The 25,892-nt window shown below is 46.1% G+C and overlaps 1 pseudogene across 1 annotated transcript in view; it reads right to left on the minus strand.

The window, feature by feature from the left end:
- Positions 1-25,892, minus strand: part of LOC144609656 (RNA-binding protein FXR1-like) — a 74,367-nt pseudogene that overhangs the window by 41,620 nt on the left and 6,855 nt on the right. Inside the window, exon 2 of the transcript XR_013549342.1 lies at positions 4,517-4,569. The product of XR_013549342.1 is annotated as an RNA-binding protein FXR1-like (transcript). The remainder of the gene's footprint in view (positions 1-4,516; positions 4,570-25,892) is intronic.

Genomic DNA, 25,892 nt, shown 5'->3' on the forward strand with positions numbered 1-25,892 from the left:
CCTGTGCTGTACTGTTCTACGTTAACTTTGCCCGATTGACTCATTAGTATGTTTTGATGATCTGTATTAGGTTATAGCAGCAAAAATGTCCATTCTCATGTCCAAATCCATCCCAGGCTTGCCATCATCTCCCCTACCCCCCAGAACTCTGAGTTGAGTGTTAGGCAGAAGATAGACACAAATAGCTGGAGTAACTCAGCGGGCCAGACAGCGTCTCAGGAGAAAAGGAATAGGTGACGTTTTGGGTTGAGACCCTTCCTCAGACCCCTCTTTTCACCATTCCAGCAGTGCCCCAGGCGATTTCGGCACTTCTTAGCGTTGAATTGTGGATTTTAGGCCAAAAAAAGCCCACACAAAAGTGATGCATCCCAGGCTGACAAGAAAAATTAGAGGTAGCATTAGAGTTGCTGAAAATAGCAATGGCCCGAAGGATTAGGAGCACTTTAGAAGTCAGCAAAAGGGGACCAAGAAAGTGTTTTAACAAAAGGAACGATGAGAGAGCAGGCCAAAAGCGATATGCTCGACAGACCAAAAAAGAACAAGGTTGGGATGCTGACAAAGCAAAGTTTATAGTGGAGATAAGGACAGAGCAGAGGAATTAAATACTGCATCTGCCTTCAAAGACCAGCCAGATATAGCTATATAAAGTATTGGTCAGGCTGCATCATGTGTAGTTCTAGTCACCAAGCAATAGGTTGGGTGTAATTAAGTTAGAGAGGGTGCAGAAAAGATTTACAAGGACAATGCCTACATGAGGTTTGGAGTTATTGGGGGATTATATAGGTTATGAATATGTTCCCTGGAGTGGAGGTAGTTGTTAGCGGACCGCAGAGGTGTATGAAATTATGAGAGAGGAGAGATAGGTTAGAGCCTTTTTCATAGGTGGACGAGTCTAAAACGAAGGCAGAGATTTAAGACTGGAGCGACTAGGCTTGTATACACTGGAATTTAGAAGGACGAGAGGAGATCTTATCGAAACGTATAAGATTATTAAGGGGTTGGACACGTTAGAGGTAGGAAACATGTTCCCAATGTTGGGGGAGTCCAGAACAAGGGGCCACAGTTTAGGAATAAGGGGTAGTCCATTTAGAACTGAGATGAGGAACAACTTTTTCAGTCAGAGAGTTGTGAATCTGTGGAATTCACTGCCTCAGAAGGCAGTGGAGGCCAATTCTCTGAATGCATTCAAGAGAGAGCTGGATAGAGCTCTTAAGGATAGTGGAGTCAAGGGGTATGGGGAGAAGGCAGGAACGGGGTACTGATTGAGAATGATCAGCCATGATCACATTGAATGGCGGTGCTGGCTCAAAGGACCGAATGGCCTCCTCCTGCGTCTATTGTCTAAGGCAAGGGGAGAAAGATTTATCGGTAGATGGGAGGACTGGGCTGCTTGCGAGTTGGTGATAGGATGGTTCAGTTGCCTGAGGGAATGGCCAGGGTGCGACTCATCCTTGATTATGCTGCTGGCCTTGCTGAGGCAGCGTGAGCTATAAATCGAAGGGAAGTTGTTGTTTTATCCGATGGTCTGGACTGCGTCCACAATTCGCTGCAATCTCTTGCAGTCTTGCACGGAGCTGATCCCAGACCAAGCTGTGGTGCATTTGATAAGAGGGGAGGATCCCTCATTACTAAGACTATTAGAAGGCTAGGTTTGTAGTGTACACTAGGTTTTCTGTCCCAAATCCAGTAACTGGGTGCACTGTAAAAATGATCTGTTTGGATAGCATGCACAACAAGCGTTTCATCGTACCGCGGTACACGTGACAATATATAAACCTAAACCCAAATTAACACCGTCCCCGCACAGTACTAAAACACAATTGTAGAAAAAAGGAACCGCAGAAGCTGGTTTGCACAAAAGGACACACAGTGATGAAATAACTCAACACATCAGGCAGCTTCTCCAGAGAACATGGATAGGTGACGTTTAGGTCTGGAGTCCTGGCCCGAAACGCCACTTTTCCACGTTCTCTAGAGATCCTGCCTGACCCGCTGAGTTAGAATCATGTAGAAACAGGCCCTTCGGCCCAACATGACCCAGCTACGCTAGTCACACACATATCCCTTTAAACCTGTCTTATCCATGTACCTGTCTAACTGTTTCTTAAACGTTGGGATAGTCCCTGCCTCAACTACCTCCTCAGGCAGCTTGTTCCATACACTCACCACCCTCTGTGTGAAAATGTTACCCCTCAGATTCCTATTAAATCTTTTCCCCTTCACCATAAACCTATGTCCTCTGGTCCTCGATTCACCTACTCTGGGCAAGAGACTCTGTGCATCTACCTGATCTATGCCTCTCATGATTTTACACACCTCTACAAAATCACCCCTCATCCTCCTGCGCTCCAAGGAATAGAGTCCCAGCCTACTCAGCCTTTCCCTGTAGCTCGGACCCTCGAGTCCCAGCAACATCCTCGTAAATCTTCTCTGACCCCTTGTATTTTGTGTGTCCTGCTGCTTTTTATTGTTATGATTGTATGGCAAAGGAATTTCCTCATATGTTGCAAAACATACTTGGTTAATAATGTATTATTGTGATTGAGATTATATAGGAATGAACTGCAGATGCTGGTTTGAACAAAAGATGGACACAAAAAGCTGGAGTAACTCAGCGGGACAGGCAGCATCTCTCCTGAGAAGGAATGGGTGACGTTTCGGGTCGAGACCCTTCTCTCCAGAGATGCTACCTGTCCCACTGAGTTACTCCCAGATTTTTGCGTCTATTCTCTGTACCCTTTCCAGCTCTCCAGCTTTTCCAGCACTTTGTGCCTTTCTTTTTTTAATTTTTTTTTTAATTTAATTTTTTTTAAAGCATATGTACAAATAATAATAAACGACAAACTGGTTATAGAGTTCTTACATAGCTACAATTTTTAAATTTTTAAAGAAAAAATAAAGATGAAAAGAGGCTGGAAAAAAAGACTATAAACTAATAGAGAGCAAAGAAAAAAGAGAATTACTAACATAAAGATTATGGGGATAGATCCGGGAGTTAATGAGTATAGTTGTACATCCAACCCTAAACTCAAGTTTTAACTTTAGTTTTAAATTTTAGTTTTGTGACAAACCCATTTACTTTTTTAAAAATTCAATAAATGGAGACCATATTTTAAAAAATAGATCTGGTTTGTCAATTAAGGCAAACCTTATTTTTTCCAAATGCAAGGTCTCGGTCATTTCCGTAATCCACATTTTAGTTGTGGGGGTTACTGTTTTTCCCCAAAATTTAAGTATTAATTTTTTCGCAGTTATTAAACTGTAATCAAGAAAGTGTCTCTGACTTAACGTAAAGTTTGTAATGTGTTCTGATAATCCTAAAATTATTAATTTTGGATCTAAATCCAGTTGGTTATCGATAACTTTGGAAATTATTTTTAAAATATCGATCCAAAAATTTTGCATATTTGTACAAGTCACAAAAGTGTGAGTTAAATTGGCTTCTTGAAATTGACATTTATCACAAATAGGAGAGATACTTGGGAAGATCCTGTTTAATTTTGTCTTCGAATAATGTAGTCTGTGTAATATTTTAAATTGTATTAATGAGTGTCTAGTGTTTAACGAGCATTGATGTATGTGTTGTAAACTTTCGTCCCATATGTCTTGAGTTATGGGTTGAGCCAATTCGTCCTCCCATGCTCGTCTATATGATTCTGATGACGGAATGTCAGTATCTAAAAGAGTGTTATAAATATAAGATATTAATTTATTTGTATTGTAGTGACGGTTCAAGCATTCATCAAGAATTCCTGGGCCTCTAAATCTACATTCTTGCGTATGTGATTTTACATAATCTCTGAGTTGTAAATATCTAAAAAAAATTATTAGCATGTAATCCATACTTCTGTTGTAATTCCTGAAAAGAGAGAAAAGTTCCCTTATGATAGAGGTCTCCCACCATTTTAATTCCATAACTTTTCCATTGAATGAATCCTCTATCTGAGGCAGACGATTTGAAAGAAGGGTTATTTGCAATGGGTAGGAAGAAAGATAAATTACTCAATTTTAAAGTGAGTTTTAATTGTTTCCAAATACGGATAACACTATGTATAATCGGATTTCCTCCATATGTTTTTTTATTCAAAGTTATTGGGGCGAATAAGATCGCACCAATGTCAAATGGTAAGCAATCCTCCTTCTCCAACTTTAACCAATCTGGTTGCCGATCAATGTTGTCCAGCCAGAAGGTTATATTTTTAATATTAACCGCCCAGTAATAAAATAGGAAGTTTGGTAAAGCGAATCCTCCATTAGTTTTAGACTTGCATAAATGTCTTTTATTTATTCAATGGGTCTTATAATCCCAAATAAAATTAGTAATAATTGAATCAATTTTTTTGAAAAAAAATTTGGGAAGGTGTATTGCTTGAAATATAGTAGCTGTGGGAGGAAGATCATCTTTATAGCATTAATTCGAGAGAACAACCACTGACTGCAGAGAGACATGGCCACAGCATGCAGACGTCAGAGCTGGTCATCACACAGACCCAAGAGGTCAAAAACTGGCACTCACTTGTTTTCAAATGTGATGGAAATGGATTCTTCTTGCACATCTTTCACAAAGCCCTGGAGGAGAAAAAAAACAAAACATAAGTACAGAGAAATATACCCCCACAGAGGGATGAACAAGGGGAAGAAAACAAGGGGAAGAGAAGAGGGATGAACAAGGGGGCAGATGCTGGTACAAATCAAAGGTATTTAATTCACAAAATGCTGGAGTAATTCAGCAGGCCAGGCAGCATCTCAGGAGAGAAGGAATGGGTGACGTTTCGGGTCGAGACCCTTCTTCAGCCTGATGTCAGGGGGGGCGGGACAAAGGAAGGATATAGGTGGAGACAGGAAGATAGAGGGAGAACTGGGAAGGGGGAGGGGAAGAGAGGGACAGAGGAACTATCTAAAGTTGGAGAAGTCAATGTTCATACCACTGGGCTGAAAGCTGCCCAAGCGAAATATGAGGTGCCGGTGGCTGAGCACTTCAACTCCCCCTCCCACTCCGAGTCTGACCTTTCTGTCATGGGCCTCCTCCAGTGCCATAGTGAGGCCCACCGGAAATTGGAGGAACAGCACCTCATATTTCGCTTGGGCAGCTTGCAGCCCAGTGGTATGAACATCGACTTCTCAAACTTAAGATAGTTCCTCTGTCCCTCTCTTCCCCTCCCCCTTCCCAGATCTCCCTCTATCTTCCTGTCTCCACCTATATCCTCCCTTTGTCCCGCCCCCCTGACATCAGTCTGAAGAAGGGTCTAGACCCGAAAAGTCACCCATTCCTTCTCACCTGAGATGCTGCCTGACCTGCTGAGTTACTGCAGCATTTTGTGAAACATATACTTAGAATATCAGTATCCATTCCCACGCTAACCCGAGACCAAGGTTAGGCTCGGCAATCGTTTCGCTGAACACCTCCGCTCAGTCCGTCTTAACCACCCTGATCTCCCGGTGGCTCAGCACTTCAACTCCCCCTCCCACTCCCAATCTGTCCTGGGCCTCCTCCATTGCCAGAGTGAGGCCCAGTGCAAATTGGAGGAACAGCACCTCATATTTCGCTTGGGTAGTTTACACCCCAGCGATATGAACATTGACTTCTTATAATCACTTGTAATCTTGGATAGTCTTTCCGCTGACAAAAAGCTTTTCACTGTGCTTTTCATTGGCGGCACGGTGGCGCAGCGGTAGAGTTGCTGCCTTACAGCGAATGCAGCGCCGGAGACTCAGGTTCGATCCTGACTCCGGGCGCCGTCTGTACGGAGTTTGTACGTTCTCCCTGTGACCTGCGTGGGTTTTCTCCGAGATCTTCGGTTTCCTCCCACACTCCAAAGACATACAGGTATGTAGGTTAATTGGCTGGGCAAATGTAAAAATTGTCCCTAGTGTGTGTAGGATAGTGTTAATGTGCGGGGATCGCTGGGCGGCGCGGACCCGGTGGGCCGAAGGGCCTGTTTCCGCGCTGTATCTCTAAATCTAAAATCTAAATGTACCTTGGCACACGTGACAATAAACTAAAGTGTAAAGGCAAGGATAATTACGATTTAAAAGACATTTGGACAGGTACACGGATAGGAAAGGTTTTGGGGGAGATAGGCCAAACCCAGGCAAATGGCGAGAGCTAGGCAGCTTCTGACTGAAAAAGTAATCAACATACATTATTCCTGGTCCATCACACCCCCCCATCAGCCCCACCTCTCTGGCTAATACAAAATTATCTGCTGACTCTGTCTCTATCAGACACAAGAGAGAACGCAGATGCTGGAATCAGGAGCAAAACACAAAGTGCTGGAGTATCTCAGCGGGTCAGGCAGCATCAGTGGAGGGGATGTACAGACGATGTTTCGGGTGGGGACCCTTCTTCAGATTGCTGCTCGCTGACTCTACTAGTTTACAAACAAGACCATGTTCTGACCCGTTGAGTTACTCCAGCTTTTGGTGTCCATCTTTGGTTTAAACCAGTATCGGCAGTTCCTTCCTACATGTAGGTTCATTCTAATTCTCCATCCTAATTCTTCGACTAGTTTCATTGTCCTTCTGATTAAATTCTACTGATTATGTGCCTCGTTGTCACCTTCCCCTCATATAACAATGATCCATTCGACATTGACTTGACCATTGTCCCTCCTGATCCGATGTTTTCACAGCTTCCTCTTCCTTATCTCTGTGTCCCCCACTCCCCCTGACTCTCAGACTGAAGGGTCTCGACCCGAAACGTCACCCATTCTTTCTCACCAGAGATGCTGCCTGTCCTGCCGAGTTAGACACAAAAAGCTGGAGTCTCTCAGCGGGACTGGCAGCATCTCTGGAGAAGGAATGGGTGACATTTCAATAGACAATAGGTGCAGGAGGAGGCCATTCGGCCCTTCGAGCCAGCACCGCCATTCAATGTGATCATGGCTGATCATTCTCAATCAGTACCCCGTTCCTGCTTTCTCCCCATACCCCCTGACTCCGCTATCCTTAAGAGCTCTATCTAGCTCTCTCTTGAATGCATTCAGAGAATTGGCCTCCACTGCCTTCTGAGGCAGAGAATTCCACAGATTCACAACTCTCTGACTGAAAAAGTTTTTCCTCATCTCAGTTCTAAATGGCCTACCCCTTATTCTTAAACTGTGGCCCCTTGTTCTGGACTCCCCCAACATTGGAAACATGTTTCCTGCCTCTAACGTGTCCAACCCCTTAATAATCTTATATGTTTCGATAAGATTTCCTCTCATCCTTCTAAATTCCAGTGTATACAAGCCTAGTCACTCCAGTCTTTCAACATATGACAGTCCCGCCATTCCGGGAATTAACCTAGTAAACCTACGCTGCACGCCCTCAATAGCAAGAATATCCTTCCTCAAATTTGGAGACCAAAACCGCACACAGTACTCCAGGTGCGGTCTCACTAGGGCCCTGTACAACTGCAGAAGGACCTCTTTGTTCCTATACTCAACTCCTCTTGTTATGAAGGCCATCATTCCATTGGCTTTCTTCACAGCCTGCTGTACCTGCATGCTTCCTTTCAGTTGGACCCATCCCTTCTCTCCAGAGATGCTGCCTGTCCCGCTGAGTTACTCCAGCATTTTGTATCTAACTCCGATTTGTCCAACCTTACCACCAAGTCCAACTCCATTGCATCACCCATTCCTTTGGAGCGCAGGAGGATGAGGGGTGATTTTGTAGAGATTGGACAGGTCTTTATTCCTTTGAATGCAGGAGGCCGATTGGTGATCTTGGAGGTACACAGATCATGAGGGGAATAGATAGGGTAGACGCTCGGAGGGTTTGACCCAGGGAATCAAGAACCAGGGGACATAAGTTTGAGAGAGGGGAAAGAATCAATAGGAACCCGAGCGAGACACAACCTTGCCCACAGAGTGCGGTGGGTACATGGACCAAGCTGCCTGAGGAGGTAGTTGAAGCAGGCACTATAACAACACGCAGACAGATGCACGGATGGGAACGGTTTAGAGGGACACTAGACCAAGTGGACCCGTTGGGCCCAAACCTCTCCTGCATTGGTGCAGCACCTTGTCCTCCCCCCCTCCCCTCTCTCCTCAACCCCCCCTCCCCCCTTCCTTCTCTCTCCCTCCCCTCCTTTTAAACTTTAAAATGTGAATAACTTAAAAAATATAACACCGATTTCAATAAAACGACTTGCACTAAAGTGACAATGGTGAGTAAGGTGGGCCTAAAATTGTCATGCTATTGTGTACCGTTTCGGCTGAAGTTCAGTCACAAACAAGATAACAAACGAGAGTTTTAGTATATAGATGACTAAAAGAAATGAATCTCCATTTTGAAAGTACATCCTTTTTATTCTGTGGCTGTGTGCTCAGGTACAAGACTTTCCCACTACTTGAAACATCTTTTCCATGTCCACACTATCTTGATCTTTGATTATATTTACTAGGTTTCAGTGAGATCTCCCCTCATTCTAAACTCCAGCGAGTACAGGCCCAGAGCCATCAATTGCTCCTCATATGTCAACCCAAACACCCTTGGTATCATTCTCGTAAACCGCCTCTGAACCCTCTTCAAAGCCAGCCTTCCTCAGATATGGGGCCCAAAACTGCTCACAACAGAATAGAATAGTGAAAGGCTTGGATAAAAGGGATGTGGAGAGGATGTTTCCACTAGTGGGAGAGTCTAGGACTAGAGGTCACAGCCTCAGAATTAAAGGACGTTCTATTAGGAAGGAGATGAGGGAAAATGTCTTTAGTCAGAGGGTGGTGAATCTGTGGAATTATTTGCCACAGAAGGCTGCGGGAGTCAGATCAGTGGATATTTTTAAGGCAGAGAGAGAGATAGATTCTTGATTAGTACGGGTGTCAGAGGTATAAGAAAATAACTGCAGATGCTGGTACAAATCGATTTATTCACAAAATGCTGGAGTAACTCAGCAGGTCAGGCAGCATCTCGGGAGAGAAGGAATGGGTGATGTTTCGGGTCGAGACCCTTCTTCAGACCCGGGTGTCAGAGGTTATGGGGAGAAGGCAGGAGAATGGGGTTGGGAGGGAGAGACTATCGGAACACAGCTACCAGCCTTGGAGGGCATCTACAACACACGATGCCGCAGAAAAGCCACCAGCATTCACAAAGACTCCTCACACCCCTGCAACAGTCTGTTCGAACTTCTACCACCGGGCAGACGCTACAAGGCTGTCTACGCCCGCACCTCCAGATTCAGGAACAGCTTCATCCCCAGGGCCACAACTGGTCCTGTTGAGCCGGATGGTCACATTGCACAGTGAACCGGCACAGATCTACTTGCACTTTATTCTGTTTTAAAACTGTTTCTAAGATGTTTCATTGGGTTGTTTAAATTAATACTGATTAGGTCATTAATTTATTGCATCGTATGGGAGGCGCATTCCCAATCTCGTTGTACCCCTGTACAATGACAATAAAGATATATTGTATTGTATTGTATTGTAGATTCTTGACTAGTACGGGTGTCAGAGGTTATGGGGAGAAGGCAGGAGAATGGGGTTGGGAGGGAGAGATAGATCAGCCATGATTGAATGGCGGAGAAGACTTGATGGGCTGAATGGCCTAACTCTACTCCCATTCCTTATGACCTCATGACAATACTCCACGTGGCCTCACCAGCACATGATAAAGCTTCTGCATTACATCCTCGCTTTTATATTCCAGCCCCCACAATATGAATGCTACCATTCCTCCCATATTGAGGGGGGTAGGTAGGTTAGTCGGTCACTTGCCCTTATTACGCAGCCTAACATTTCAAGCTGCATCTCAAAAGGCCTGCAAAACGCCTGCAGTGATAAAGTTAGACCAAGGAGAGCACACTATCCTGGTGCATAAATACTTCTTCTTCGAGCCGATACGACTGAAGGACAGCTCATTCTCAGCCACACATGTACAACCTCAGCCAAATAGCATTTCATCTGACAACAATGCCACATTTAGCATGGAGCAAGCCCGTCATTGGAGGGTATTTTAGGCAACTATCCCTTTGGCTGACATCAACCACAACACTGAATGGCCGACCCATGCCCCGTGCCAACAGTTGGCCCAGGAATCAAGCATGCATTTCACGCGAGGCATTTTGGATGACCAAAGTTTCCATTCACGTAGACAACGGCGACACTGAATGACAGGTCTTTCAGAATGGCATTCTGCTGCAGTTTTAAAGACGTTTGAAGAGTTATGAACAGGAAATGTTTAGAAGGCTACAGGCCAAATACAGGAAATGGGACGAGCCCAAAATGCCAACTTAGTCACAAGGAACTGCAGATGCTAGTTTACAACAAAACCCCCCTGGAGTAACTCAGCCGGTCAGGCAGCTTCTCTGGAGAATATGAAGAATGCATTGGGGCTGCAGAGTGGTAGAGTTGCTGCCTCACAGCACCAGAGACCCGGGTTTGATCCTGACTACGGGTGCTGTCTGTATAAGGAGTTTGTACGTTCTCCCCGAGACCTGCGTGGGTTTTCTCCGGGTGCTCTGGTTTCCTCCCACACTCCAAAGACATACAGGTTTGCAGGTTAATTGGCTTCTGCAAATTGTCCTCGGTGTGTAGGACAGTGCTAGTGTACGGAGTGATCGCTGGTCAGTGCAGACTCAGTGGGCCAAAGGGCCTATTTCTACGCTGTATCTCTAAGTCTAAATATGGATAGGCGACGATTTAGGTCAGGACCTTTCCTCAGACGCTCCTGAAGGGCTCTGACCCAAAGCGTCACCTATGCAAGTTCTCCAGAGATGCTGCCTGACCCGCTGAGTTACTCCAGCACATCGTATCAATGTGCCAACAGCTGAAATGGAGGAGTCCGGAATGACCCGGTTCCTTGCTTACAGCTCTACAAGATGGCTGAAAGAGTTGTGCAGTTTTGGTCTCCAAATTTGAGGAAGGATATTCTTGCTATTGAGGGCGTGCAGCGTAGGTTTACTAGGTTAATTCCCGGAATGGCGGGACTGTCATATGTTGAAAGACTGGAGCGACTAGGCTTGTATACACTGGAATTTAGAAGGATGAGAGGGGATCTTATCGAAACGTATAAGATCATTAAGGGATTGGACACGTTAGAGGCAGGAAACATGTTCCCAATGTTGGGGGAGTCCAGAAAAAGGGGCAACAGTTTAAGAATAAGGGGTAGGCCATTTAGAACGGAGATGAGGAAAAACCTTTCCAGTCAGAGAGTTGTAAATCTGTGGAATTCTCTGCCTCAGAGGGCAGTGGAGGCCAATTCTCTGGATGCTTTCAAGAGAGAGCAAGATAGAGCTCTTAATGATTGCGGAGTCAGGGGGTATGGGGAGAAGGCAGGAACGGGGTATTGATTGAGAATGATCAGCCATGATCACATTGCCTGGCGGTGCTGGCTGGAAGGGCCGAATGGCCTCCTCCTGCACCTATTGTCTATTGTTGCTTCTGCAACAGTATTGCAGCTGTATGAATCAGAAGCAAGCCTGATTCTAAAAGAACAATATCAATCTTTACAAGGTCTGCTAATTCAGTGCGATTGCAATGTTAAATTTTAAGAGCTTTAATAATTTAGTTTGGAAATACAACGTGGAAACCGGCCCTTTGGCCCACCGAGTCCGCGCTGACCCATACAACAGCTCTTACCTTCACACTAGGAACAATTTACAATTATACAAGCCAATTAATGTACAAACCCACGTGTCTTTGGAGTTATGCACCTCTAAGATACCCTTAGTGTAAGAAAACAACTGCAGATGCTGGTACAAATCGAATATATTTATTTCACAAAATGCTGGAGTAATGCAGCAGGTCAGGCAGCATCTCAGGAGAGAAGGAATGGGTGACGTTTCGGGTCGAGACCCTTCTTCAGACTGATGTCAGGGGGGCGGGACAAAGGAAGGATATAGGTGGAGACAGAAAGATAGAGGGAGAACTGGGAAGGGGGAGGGGAAGAGAGGGACAGAGGAACTATCTAAAGTTGGAGAAGTCAATGTTCATACTGCTGGGCTGCAAGCTGCCCAGGCGAAATATGAGGTGCTGTTCTCCCAATTTCTGGTGGGCCTCACTATGGCACTGGAGGAGGCCCATGACAGAAAGGTCAGACTGGGAGTGGGAGGGGGAGTTGAAGTGCTCAGCCACCGGGAGATCAGGTTGGTTAAGGCGGACTGAGCGCAGGTGTTGAGCGAAACGATCGCCGAGCCTGCGTTTGGTTTCGCCGATGTAAAGAAGTTGACATCTAGAGCAGCGGATACAATAGATGAGGTTGGAAGAGGTGCAGGTGAACCTCTGTCTCACCCGGAAAGACTGTTTGGGTCCTTGGATGGAGTTGAGGGGGGAGGTAAAGGGACAGGTGTTGCATCTCCTGCGGTTGCAGGGGAAAGTGCCCGGGGATGGGGTGGTTTGGGTAGGAAGGGACAAGTGGACCAGGGAGTTACGGAGGGAACGGTCTCTGCGGAACGCAGAAAGGGGAGGGGATGGGAAGATGTGGCCAGTGGTGGGGGTCCCGTTGTAGGTGACGGAAATGTTGGAGGATGATTTGTTGGATACGCTGGCTGATGGGGTGGAAGGTGAGAACGAGGGGGATTCTGTCCTTGTTACTAAGATACCCTTAATCCTCCTGTAATCCAGGGAATAAAGGCTGAGCCTGCTTAACCTCTCCCTACAACTCGAGACCTGGCAACATCCTCAGATCTTCTCTGCATTCTTTCCAGGTTAACAACATTTTTCCGAAAACAGGGCGATCAATACAGAATACAATACTCCAAATGTGGCCTTGCCAACGTCCTGTACAAGAGATCAAAGGTTAGGATTGAATCCCAGTTTGGGGGAATTTAAGGCAGGTGGTCTAACTGTGCCTCCATAGTTAGTCCACAGACAGACTAGCCATGCAAATATAACACAGGAAACTGGAAAAGCAGCGGTAGAATTGCAGCATGGTGGCACAGCACCAGAGATCAGAGTTTGATCCCGACCACGGGGGCTGTCTGTGCGGAGTTTGTACGTTCTCCCAGTGACCACGTGGGTTTCTCCGAGATCTTCGGTTTCCTCCCACACTCCATAGACGTACAGGTTTGCAGGTTAATTGGCTTGGTATAAATGTAAATTGTCCCGAGATGGGATAGTGTTAATATGTGGGGTTTGCTGGTTGGCACCGACTCAGAGGGCTGAAGGGCCTGGCTGCGTGCTGTAGCTCTAAACTAAACTGCCTTGTCAATTAATTTCTCATGTACAAGAGTTCCTGACATGGGTGGAGGGATCCATCAACAGCAAATACAGAAGATAAGTGGCACCCTCCCTGGTAACTGGCATCTTGCCCTCTGGTAAAACCATTCCAAGCTTCGCCTACCTCCACAGCCAAAACCATTCAGCAGTTCCAGAATATTAAACAGGGAGGCAGTTTCAAATCTGCTGCCCATGCATTCATTTCAGCTCAACAGATACTTTCATCAGTAAACTTGTGATATACAAATTATTTTTTCATTAGGTCATGCATGTGTCTCTTTTACTCAACTTCTTTGACCTACAACATGGCAACAGACCCTTTGGCCCAACTTGCCCATGCTGACCAACATGCCCGGTCTCCACTAGTTCCACCTGCCCATAATCCTCTAAACCTATCCTATTCATGCACCTGCCCAAATGTCTCACCCCTGCAATAGTCTGTTCCAACTTCTACCATCGGGCAGACGCTACAAGGCCTTCTACGCGCGGTCCTGCTGAGCAGGATGGTCACATCGCACAGTGAACCGGCACAGACCTACTTGAACTTTATACTATTTTAAATCTGTTTCTAATTTTGTTTCACTGGGTTGTATAAATTTATACTGACTAGCTAATCAATTTATTGCATCGTATGGAAGTTGCATTCCCAATCTCGTTGTATGCCTGTACAATGACAATAAAGATATATTGTGTGGTATTGTAAACACTGTAGTATCTGCCTCAACTACCTTGTCCGACAGCTCGTTCCATCTACCCATCACCCTTTGTGTAAAAAGTCACCTCTCGGGTACCTATTAAATCTGCCCCCTCCGTCACCTTATATCCATGTCCTCTGGTACTCGATTTCCCTCCTCTGGGCAAAAGACTGTCCATCTTTTACACAACACGCTACAAGACACCATTTCAAACACAAACTCAACCGGGTTGAGCAGAAATACATAAATACAATCAAGTCATTAGTTACATTAGTTTATTGTCATGTACACCAAGGTACAGTGAAAAGCTTTTTTGTCACGCTGTATTCAGTCAGCAGAGAGACAAGTTAGGAGGAGGGGGAGTTCAACGAGATCTGGGTGTCCTAGTGCATCAGTCAATGAAAGGAAGCATGCAGGTACAGCAGGCAGTGAAGAAAGCCAATGGAATGTTGGCCTTCATAACAAGAGGAGTTGAGTATAGGAGCAAAGAGGTCCTTCTACAGTTGTACCGGGCCCTAGTGAGACCGCACCTGGAGTACTGTGTGCAGTTTTGGTCTCCAAATTTGAGGAAGGATATTCTTGCTATGGAGGGCGTGCAGCGTAGGTTCACTAGGTTAATTCCCGGAATGGCGGGACTGTCGTATGTTGAAAGGCTGGAGCGATTGGGCTTGTATACACTGGAATTTAGAAGGATGAGGGGGGATCTTATTGAAACATATAAGATAATTAGGGTATTGGACACATTAGAGGCAGGAAACATGTTCCCAATGTTGGGGGAGTCCAGAACAAGGGGCCACAGTTTAAGAATAAGGGGTAGGCCATTTAGAACGGAGATGAGGAAGAACTTTTTCTGTCAGAGAGTGGTGAAAGTGTGGAATTCTCTGCCTCAGAAGGCAGTGGAGGCCAGTTCGTTGGATGCTTTCAAGAGAGAGCTGGGTAGAGCTCTTAAGGATAGCGGAGTGAGGGGGTATGGGGAGAAGGCAGGAACGGGGTACTGATTGAGAATGATCAGCCATGATCGCATTGAATGGCGGTGCTGGCTCGAAGGGCTGAATAGCCTACTCCTGCACCTATTGTCTATTGTCTATTACAATCAAGCTATTTACAGTGTGCAGATACAAGATAAGGGAATAATATTTAGTGCAAGGTCAAGCCGGCAAAGTCTGATCGAGGATAGTCCGAGGATCACTGATGAGGTAGATAGGAGATACTAGGTTAATTCCTGGAATGGCGGGACTGTCATATGTTGAAAGACTGGAGCGACTAGGCTTGTATACACTGGAATTTAGAAGGATGAGAGGGGATCTTATCGAAACATATACGATTATTAAGGGGTTGGACACGTTAGAGGCAGGAAACATGTTCCCAATGTTGGGGGAGTCCAGAACCAGGAGCCACAGTTTAAGAATAAGGGGTAGGCCATTTAGAACAGAGATGAGGAAAACCTTTTTTCAGTCAGAGAGTTGTAGATCTGTGGAATTCACTGCCTCAGAAGGCAGTGGAGGCCAATTCTCTGAATGCATTCAAGAGAGAGCTAGATAGAGCTCTTAAGGATAGCGGAGTCAGGGGGTATGGGGAGAAGGCAGGAATGGGGTACTGATTGAGAATGATCAGCCATGATCACATTGAATGGTGGTGCTGGCTCGAAGGGCCGAATGGCCTACTCCTGCACCTATTGTTTATAGTTCGAAGGTATCACAAAATGCTGGAGTAACAAAATGCTAGTAGTTCAGCATTGATCTCTGGTTGTGGTAGGACGGTTCAGTTGCCTGATAACAGCTGGGAAGAAATTACCCCTGAATTTGGAGGTGTGCATTTTCATACTTCAGTACCTTTTGCCTAATGGGAGAGGGGAGAAGAGGGAGTGACCAGGGTGCGACTCGTCCTTGATGATGCTGCTGGCCTTGCCGAGGCAGCACGAGGTATAAATTGAGTCAATAGAAAGGAGGTTGGTTTGTGTGATGGTCTGGGCTGCGTCCACAATTCGCTGTAATTTCTTGCGGTCTTGGATGGAGCTGTTCCCAAAGCAGGCTGTGATGCATCCTGATAAGATGCTTTCTATGGTGGCCAATTTTATTTGCTCTACTGTTGATAATTATGCCATGGTGTACACTACTCAAGGAACACTAAACAAGTCAGAGTTTCACCAATGCTCTCTTGCCCAAGTCTATACGCTGGGATAGAGCAGAGGCGAGCCCTGTAGCATGGGTGTACTGAGAGGAAGGACAAGCACATGTTCAGCAGCCCAAGTCACCTGTGACTGTCGCTGATAAATTATCAACTGGACACGGCTGGGAGAGGTAACCTTACCAGAGGGGCTGCAGATGCCAGGATCTGTGACACGTCCATATTAGGGATTGCTTGCTTGCACCACTCAGCCTGTGCCCTTTTGCGGACTCCGATTATTTCAAGTATGGAGTTTTCTTTTAAAGCTGACAAAATACAGGGATCGGGTTGCACAGTACTCTGCCTCCCACAGCCCTCCCCCAGCGGCATTCCATGGCAACACGGTGCACTAACACCACCTCACTGGCTCCAGGCTGCCTTCCCCCAACAACTGCTGCCATTGCCACTCACGCTGGCTCTGGGGATAAACAACCCTGGGGTAAAAATACTCCACACTACCATTCCTTCTCTCCTGAGATGCTGCCTGACCTGCTGAGTTACTCCAGCATTTTGTGAAATAAATACCTTTGATTTGTACCAGCATCTGCAGTTATTTTCTTACACCACACTACGAGTGCATCCTCTGCTTAGCGGACCAGGTTAACTGCAGTGATCAGGACTAGCTTAGGATACAGCGCGGAAACAGGCCCTTTGGCCCACCGAGTCCGCACCAACCAGAGATCCCCGTACATTAATACTACACACATTAACACAGATTTTTTTTAAAAACAGTTACACCAAAACAATTAACCTGCAAACCTTTGGAGTGTGGGGAGGAAACCAAAGAACTCAGAGAAAGCCCACGCAGGTCAGGAGAACGTACAAACTCCGTACAGGCAAGCACCCGCAGTCAGGATGGAACCCGGGTCTCTGGCGCTGTGAAGCAGCAGCTCTACCACCGCGCTGCCAGTGACAAACTTAGTGGGCTCTATCTCCATGAAACCAGGCATTTCTATGGCTGTTGTTAAAAGCACTCTGAACCAAAATCCAGAAACACTCCAATTATCCCACTGAATTTGGAACTCAGAAGGAAAACAATTTTATCACCTTTGCTGCCCAAAATCTAGAGTCTGGAGTAGTGCAGCACGGAAGCAGGCCCTTCGGCCCAACTCCTCCTAGCCGCCCAAGATACCAATTTTCCCACGTTTGACCCACATTCCTCTAAATCTTCCCTATCCACGTATCTGTCCAAATATCTTTTGCACATTATGGTGTCTGTCGTTCCATATATAAGCCACCCTCTGAAGTTTTCCCTTGCGTCCCTTTAAAATCTTTTCCCCTCATTTAAAATCGATCCCAAGTAGCTTTTGATCACCTTATTTATGCCCCTCATGATGTATACACCTCTACAAGATCACCCCTCATGATTTATACACCGCTACAAGACCTCCCTCAGTCTCCTAAGCTCCAAAGAAAAAAGTCTAGCCTGCCCAATCTCTCCCCTAGCGCAGGTCCTAGAAACGTACACACATTCAGTTTCGTTTATTGTTGCGTGTACCGAGGTACAGTGAAATTTTTTTTGTTGCGTGTTATCCAGTCAGCCGAAAGACTATACATAATTAAAATCAAGCTGTCCAGTGTTCAGATACAGGATGAAGGGAATAAAGTCATTAGTTTATAAGCTATAGGAGCCACTAAGTCTACTCTGCAATACAAACATGGCCGATATACCTCTGCTTCCTAACCCCATTTTCCTGCCTTCTCCCCATAATCCCTGACATCCATAATAATCAAGAATCTATCTATTTCTGTCTTAAAAAATATCCATTGACTTGGCTTCCACAGCCATCTATGGCAAAGAATCCACAGATTCACCACCCATCCCCAGTCTGATTAAAGATAGTCCTGGATTCTCCAAGGAGGTAGATGACAGGTCAGGACCACTCCCTAGGTGGTGATAGGATGGCTGAGATGCTGGGAACAAACCATCCCTGAATCTGGAGATTCTTGTAAATCTTGGCACACTTTCAGCTTCAGGGCAACTTTTCATCGCAAGGTGACCAATACTGCAAGCTTAAGCTCAATGTCTTGTAGAATGGTAATAATGTCCTAACTCCTGTACCTAATATCTTAAATGATGAAAGCCAGCAGGCCAAACACCAACCAGTTAGTTTGAAAACCATGCTGCTATGAACAGAAGATCTCGGAGAAAACCCACGCAGGTCACTGGGAGAACGTATAAACTCTGTACAAGCACCTGTAGTCCGGATTGAACACAGGCCTCTGGTGCAGTAAGGCAGCAACTATACCGCTCCGTCACCAGGCCACCCTGTTAGTGTGAAAAACTTTGTTTTGCCTGCTGAGGCCAACTAAACAGAACTGGGCTCGTTTTCAGTCTGAACCAATTAACCTACCAGCCTACAGGTGCTTGTAGTGGGTGGCACGGTGGCGCAGCCGTAGAGTTGCTGCCTTACAGCGAATGCAGCGCCGGAGACTCAGGTTCGATCCTGACTATGGGCGCCGTCTGTACGGAGTTTGTACGTTCTCCCCGTGGGTTTTCTCCGAGATCTTCGGTTTCCTCCCACACTCCAAAGACGACCAGGTATGTAGGTTAATTGGCTGGGTAAATGTAAAAATTGTCCCCAGTGGGTGTAGGATAATGTTAGTGTGCAGGGATCGCTGGGCGGCGCGGACCCGGTGGGCCGAAGGGCCTGTTTCTGCGCTGTATCTCTAAATCTAAAATTTAAATCTAAAAAAATCTAAAACCTGCACATCTTTGAGATGTGGTTCACTTAGCATTAAGGAGTAAGGGATATTGGATATGCTTGTTTTAGTCAAGGCAAAGGGTACAAAAGCAGATAGGGCCCCGCTGGAACAGAATACACCTGTAACTGGGCTGTAGTTACTAGCGTAAAGTTCTGATCAGTTGGCAAAGAGCTTTAGTCATGACTGGGAAGATGCGACAGTTGCAATGACGTGAGCTGGTTAAAATTTTAACTAGGAGGGAAGACCAGCTAGACGGAGATTGGAGAAAAATGGGATGGGAGAAAGTTAATCAATGTGTTATTGAAGGGATAGACACAAAATGCTGGAGTAACTCAGCGGGACAGACAGCATCGCTGGAGAGAAGGAATGGGTGATGTTTCGGGTCGAGACCCTTCTTCAGACATTGTTCAGACTACACGTGCTTGTATGGAGTTTGTACGTTCTACCAGTGACCTGCGTGGGTTTTCTCTGAGATCTTCAATTTCCTCCCAAACTCCAAAGATGTACAGGTTTGGGGGTTAATTGACTTGGTTTAAATGTAAAATTGTCCCTTGTGTGCGTAGGATAATGTTAATGTGCAGGGATCACTGGTCGGCGTGGACTCGGTGGGCCGAAGGACCTATTTCCGCACTGTATCTCTAAAACCAAAACCTCAGTACATGCGACCGTAACACACATACACACACCTACTTGTTGCAATGAAATTATTCAGACTAGCGATCCCCACACACTAGTTCTATCCGACACGCTAGGGGTAATTTACAGAAGCTACAAACCCACACGACTTTAGGATGTTGGAGGAAACCCAAGCACCCAGAAAAACCCAACGCCATCATGGGGAGAAGGTACAAACTCCACACAGACAGCACCTGTGGGCAGGATCAAACATGGGTCTCTGGCACTGTGAGGCAAAGAGAAACACACGTGACAGCCACACTAGCCCATCGCTTTGCCCACCAGTAAATGCAACCCACCTGCATTACATCTTTCAATAAGATAAAATAAGATGGTTCCATCTTTCAATGCCCAAAAATCTCACTCTCGAACCTTCCAACTTTCCGTAAGATGCAGAGTTCCACCACAAACTCTTTCCAACATCATCCCTAAACTGCTCAAATCAAGAGAAAGATTGCAACTGAGGTCAGTAGTAATAACCCTTTAATTAAAACATTTGGAAAAATGAGTCAGTCACAATCAGTGGATAAGGTCCAGCCTTATACTCATGCATGTGTCATTAAAGTATTTTCCAATCAAATATTCCAGTAGGCTCAACAGTAGCACAGACTGAAACAAGGCAACGAGACAACATTCAATAAGACCAAAATGAAAGTCACCAAGCTGGGCACAGTGAGTCATCCTGCATTTGCTAAATGAAAAGCCAAGAGTGTTTAATTGTCATATGTACCGGCAATGAAACAATGAGGTTATTATTTGTTGCAGTTTAGCCAGTGTTAATGACTGCAGATTCACGGCTGGTTTATCTTTTATAGAGTGGACAGGGCAGCATTATAAACGCCACCCCGATTAGCCACCGCCAGCTCTCAACGCCACTGTGACCGCCGGCCCTCAACGCCACCGCCTGCCCTCAATGCTACTGACTTGCCACTGCCGGCCATCAATACCCCAACCACCTAGGGTGGCCCACAGTCACCCCAATCACACAGGTTCAACACTGACCCAAAATGCAACTAGATCAAGGGCATGGAGGCACAGCAGTAGAGTTGCTGCCTTACAGCGCCAGAGACCCGGGCTCCATCCTGACTTCGAGTGTTTGCCTGTACGGAGTTCGTACGTTCTCCCTGTGACCACATGAGTTTTCTCCGAGACCTTCGGTTTCCTTCCACACTCCAAAGACGTACAGGTTTGTAGGTTAATTGGCTTGGTATAAATGTAAATCGTTCCTAGTGTGTGCGCGCAGAGGAGATCGCTGGTCGGCGTGGACTCAGTGGGCCAAAGGTAGACACAAAATGCTGGAGTAACTCAGCAGGACAGGCAGCATCTCTGGAGAGAAGGAATGGACGACGTTTCGGGTCAAGACCCTTTTTAAGTCTGACCCAAAATGTTGCCCATTCCTTCTCGAGAGAGATGCTGATAGTCCCGCTGAGATACTCCAGCATTTTGTGTCTAACCGATTTACACCAGCATCTGCAGCTACACCTAAACTATTGCAAATACCATGGTTACAAAAGCAGTCAGCTGCTGGGTACCCAGTGGTGTATCCTGACATTCCACAGCCTTTCCATAACTTGCAAGGATCAAATCAGGAGTGTACTGGAATATTCCCCACTCCCCCCCAACAAGCTGGCCATCAGTCTGAAGGGTCCTGATCCAAAACATCACCTATCCACATTCTCCAAAGATGCTGCCTGACCCGCTGAGTTACTCCAGCACTTTGTGTACTTTTATGTAAACAGGCATCTGCAGTTCCTTCATGACCCCCTGACACTTGTTCTCAATGCCCCTAGCAATGAAGGTAAGCACACCTTACGTCTTCTTTGCCGCTCTATCTACTTGTATTGTTATTTTCAGGGGAGTTACAGACATGGACTCCAAGATCCCTCTGTACATCAGGGTCTGGCCATTAATTTATTTTCCCCTTACATTCATCCTTCCACAGTGTAAGAGAGCAATATCTCTTGAGTCAGTCCGTGGCAGACATTACACACTGTGCGGCCATTTACCTCATTGCTATTTAATGGGAGCTTGTGGTTCTGAGTTTTCTACATGGCTGTAAGTAACTGCACGATACCAATGGCAATGAAAGGTGTGTGCAATAGGTGTGTATAATAGTGAACAGCAAGCCCAGCTAGCTCGATTAGACTGCAAACCATTGAAGAGGTTGTAAAATTATCGTGGCTTTGGCAACAGAAAAACATCAGGGAGGTGCAAAGGGGGGAGAAACAAAAGGAAATGAATATTTAACTGGCCTATCAGGTGACAATTTTCAGTAGTGGTGGGTGAAGCATCTTGATACCAGCGCCATTCAACAACATAACTGCAAGCTGTAAATCCACAGTGCGGGGAGGGGGGGGGGGGGGGATACCCAGAGCTAGTGTTTGAAGATAACAAAGAGTTATGTACAATGTGGTAAAGCCAGCAGAGCCTCGAGCAGCACCATGCCATTCGAGATTTTAAACACTAACAATTACCGGCGTGTTGCAGTGTCGACTGGCAAAAGCTACAAAATGTTGTGACGTTATTATGGGGCTGACAGCAAACTGGGTTTAGTTGGTTTGTGAGGTTGCCCGTGTGAGAGCGAGGGATCGCCCTGTATCTACCTTGCTTCACGGTCTCTGTGAGAGGGAGCTAGCCAGCATGTCCCCATGGTTACAGAAAAGACTTCGCAGCAGATGGAAAATGGGGGAGGAATTTAAACGGCTGAATGTCATTTTGTGCTCGGTGCGTTGAGATTTACAATTGGGATTTACGCTGGCCTGTAAATGTTTTTGCGCTTACCGCGCCGAAAGGTCAAACGCCAATCGTCCAGACAATGGGGAGTTTAACCTCACTCACTCAGTACAACCCGAGTTACTTTCCAGCCAATACCAGCTGTTGCCTCCTCCCAAACTAAATGTGCCTCTGCTCCACTAACTAAACTTCAGCACCAACCAGAAGTTTCCTCAAGATGTATTGGAAAAATAACTCCAACACCTCCAGCAGATGGACAAACTGGACTAATTATTGAAAGAGTGAAAGAGACACGTACACAAAGTGCTGGAGTAACTCAGCAGGTCAGGCAGCATCTCTGGAGAACATGGGTAGGGTGGCATGGCAGTAGAGCTGCTGCCGTACAGCGCCAGAGATCCGGGTTCGATCCTGACTATGGGCGCTGTCTGTACGCAGTTCGTACGTTCTCCATGTAACCGCATGGATTCCCTCCGGGTGCTCCGGTTTCCTCCCACATCCCAAAGACGTACAAGCTTGTAGGTTAATTGGCTTTGGTAAAATTGTAAATTGTTGTCAGTGTGTAGGATAGTGGGAGTGTACGGGGTGATCGCTGGTCGGCGCAGACTCGATGGGCCGAAGGGCCTGTTTCCCCACTGTACCTTTAAAGTCTATAAAGGTGAAGAAGAGACCTGATCCAAAACATCATCTATCCATCTGATGACCAGAAACGTCAACCATTCCTTCTTTCCAGAGATGCTGCATGTCCTGCTGAGTTACTCGAGCATTTTGTGTCTACTTTCAATTTAAACCAGCATCTGCAGTTCTTTCCTACACATCATCGATCCATGTTCTCCAGAAATGATGTCTGACCTGCTGAACTACTCCAGCACTTCGTCTTTTTTTGTAAATCAGCATTTGCAGTTCCTTGTGTCGACAATACATGGAAGAGCGATTCAGATTGTGGAGGTAAGAACTGCAGATGCTGGTTTAAATCAAAGGTAGACACAAAATGCTGGAGTAACTCAGCGGGACAGGCAGCATCCTTCTCTCCAGAGTTGCTGCCTGTCCCGCTGAGTTACTCCAGCATTTTGTGTCTACCGTGGAGTAAATCTGTACAGCTCAGCTGTCTCCCAGTGCAGAAATAGCAAATTCAGCCCTTGCCTTCCCAAAGGTTCAAATACTTCCGATGAGGTTTAATTAATTCACAGATATAGGCAACACTGAGAAGGCCAGCATTTGTCACCTTCTCACTAATTACACTCAAACTAAGTAGCTTCCTGGGTCACCTAAGCTGTTCAGAATTATCTATTATGACACGGTTCTGAAATCACGTATAGCCATGGTAATGAGACGATTTCCATCTCAGGAGCAGAGGGAATCAGGGATTTGAAAGCAAAATCATAGAGGCCAAAATCAAAGAAGGGTCTCGACCCGAAATGTCACCCATTCCTTCTCTCCTGTGATGCTGCCTAGCCCGCTGAGTTACTCCAGCATTTGGTGTCTACCTTCGATTTAAACCAGCATCTGCAGTTTTTTTCCCTACACATCATAGAGCCCAAGACAAGTTTCAACCCGGTCACTCCCCTCTCCCATCAGGCAGTATCTTCCCAGCTGTTGTCAGGCAACTGGATTGTCCACTCACCAGTCCCGACCTCCCATCTACCTCGTTGGAGACCCTCAGACTATCTTTAATCGGACTTTACCTTGCACTAAATGTTATTACCTTTATCTTGTATCTGTACACTGTGGACGGCTTGGTTGTAATCATGTATGTGTATGAAGGAACTGCAGATGCTGGTTTAAAATGAAGATAGAGACAAAATGCTGGAGTAAGTCAGCAGGACAGGCAGCATCTCTGGAGAGAAGGAATTGGTGACGTTTCGGGTCGAGACCCTCTTCTGTAATCATGTATGGTCTTCTGCTGACTATCCAGCATGCAAGAAAAATACTTTTCACTGTACCTCAGTACACATGACAATAATAAACTAAACCAAAATATAGTGAATACTGGGGCAAGCATGGGGATGGTGTGGCATCTTTTCAATGAACCAGAAGAAGCATTATGACATGCCAGTAGTTTTATGGTCACCATTACCACTGAGAGATGTCCAGACCTTATCATCCAAAGTAGAAGACCCAGCAACATGCAATTTGAACTTCTGCCTGCTCAATCATTTAGTTTAGTTTGGAGATACAGCGTGGAAACAGGCCCTTCGGCCCACCGGGTCCGCGCCGACCAGCGATCCCTGCACATTGACACTATCCTACACCCACTAGGAACAATTTTTACATTTACCAAGCCAATTAACCTACAAACCTGTACGTCTTTGGAGTGTGGGAGGAAACCAAAGATCTCGGGGAAAACCCACGCAGGTCACGAGGAGAACGTACAAACTCCGTACAGACAGCGCCCGTAGTCGGGATGGAACCCGGGTCTCCGGCGCTGCACTCACTGTAAGGCAGCAACTCTACCGCTGCGTCACCGTGCCTGGAGTCTGGGCAACATACCCACACTATTGAACAATTAGCAATGAACCCGTTGTAATAAAAAGGAACTGCAGACGCATACTGCAGTAATTCAGCGAAACGCAGGCAGGTTGGACTAGCGTAGATTTTTTTTATTTTTAGAGATACAACGCAGAAACAAGCCCTTCGGCCCACCGGGTCCGTGCCGCCCAGCGATCCCCGCACACCAACACTATCCTACACCCACAAGGGACAATTTTTTACATTTGCCCAGCCAATTAACCTACATACCTGTACGTCTTTGGAGTGTGGGAGGAAACCGAAGATCTCGGAGAAAACCCACACAGGTCACGGGGAGAACGTACAAAATCCGTACAGACGGCGTCCGTAGTTAGGATCGAACCTGAGTCTCCGGCGCTGCATTCTCTGTAAGGCAGCAACTCTACCGCTGCGCCACCGTGCCGAAGGGCCTGTTTCCATGCTGTATGACTGTTTCACCCATATTCTTTGTTAAATACAAAGGTGAGGCACCGTCAGCGCTGTACTGACAATCATGTTGGGGAAATAGTTTCTCCACCCAGTGGGGCCGATTCTAAGCTAATAACACACCTCACAAACTTCATTCAAGCAGGGCATTGTCCTTTAAGCCCCCACAGGTTGTAAAGTGCAAATGGCTTGGCTTCCAAATGATTCTCAGCGCTGTAAAGGCAGCATATTATTAAGCTGGATTAGAGAAATGCACCGCTTCAAAATACTTAACCCTTTCACTGGCCCAAACCTACAACTGTTCGGCAGCACCAACTTTAATTTTCCTTCTGCAAGAATTGAGTGCTGGATTTGTTTAAGCCACCAGTCCACTCAAATTTCAGCACACAATGCCATAAACTGTTAGAAGCTTGTCTATGCAAATCCTTGCACGAACAGCAGGAGCTAGCACAGGCTGGATGGGCCAAATGGACCATTTTTAATGCTGCAGTTCCAAAGTAGGGCATTTTTAAAAAATCTACAGGTTTAATAGTTTTTTTTAAGTTTTTCTATAGATTAAAAGATTACTGCAAGAGAGAGGACCATGAAGCAAGGAGGGATGAGCAGAGCACTGACTTGAGACAGACCCTTTGGCCCACAAAGTCCGTGCTGACCAGTACACTAATCTACACACACTAGGGACAATTCTACAACTTCGTGAAGCCAATTAACCTGCAACCCCGTACTTTGGAGTGTGGGAGGAAACCGGAGAACAGGCAAACTCCGCACAGACATCATCCATAGTCAGGATCGAACCCGGGTCTCTGGCGCTGTGAAGCAGCAACTCTACCACTGCACCACCATGCTG

Source organism: Rhinoraja longicauda, chromosome 34, assembly GCF_053455715.1.
Source record: "Rhinoraja longicauda isolate Sanriku21f chromosome 34, sRhiLon1.1, whole genome shotgun sequence".
Taxonomy (NCBI): domain Eukaryota; kingdom Metazoa; phylum Chordata; class Chondrichthyes; order Rajiformes; family Arhynchobatidae; genus Rhinoraja; species Rhinoraja longicauda.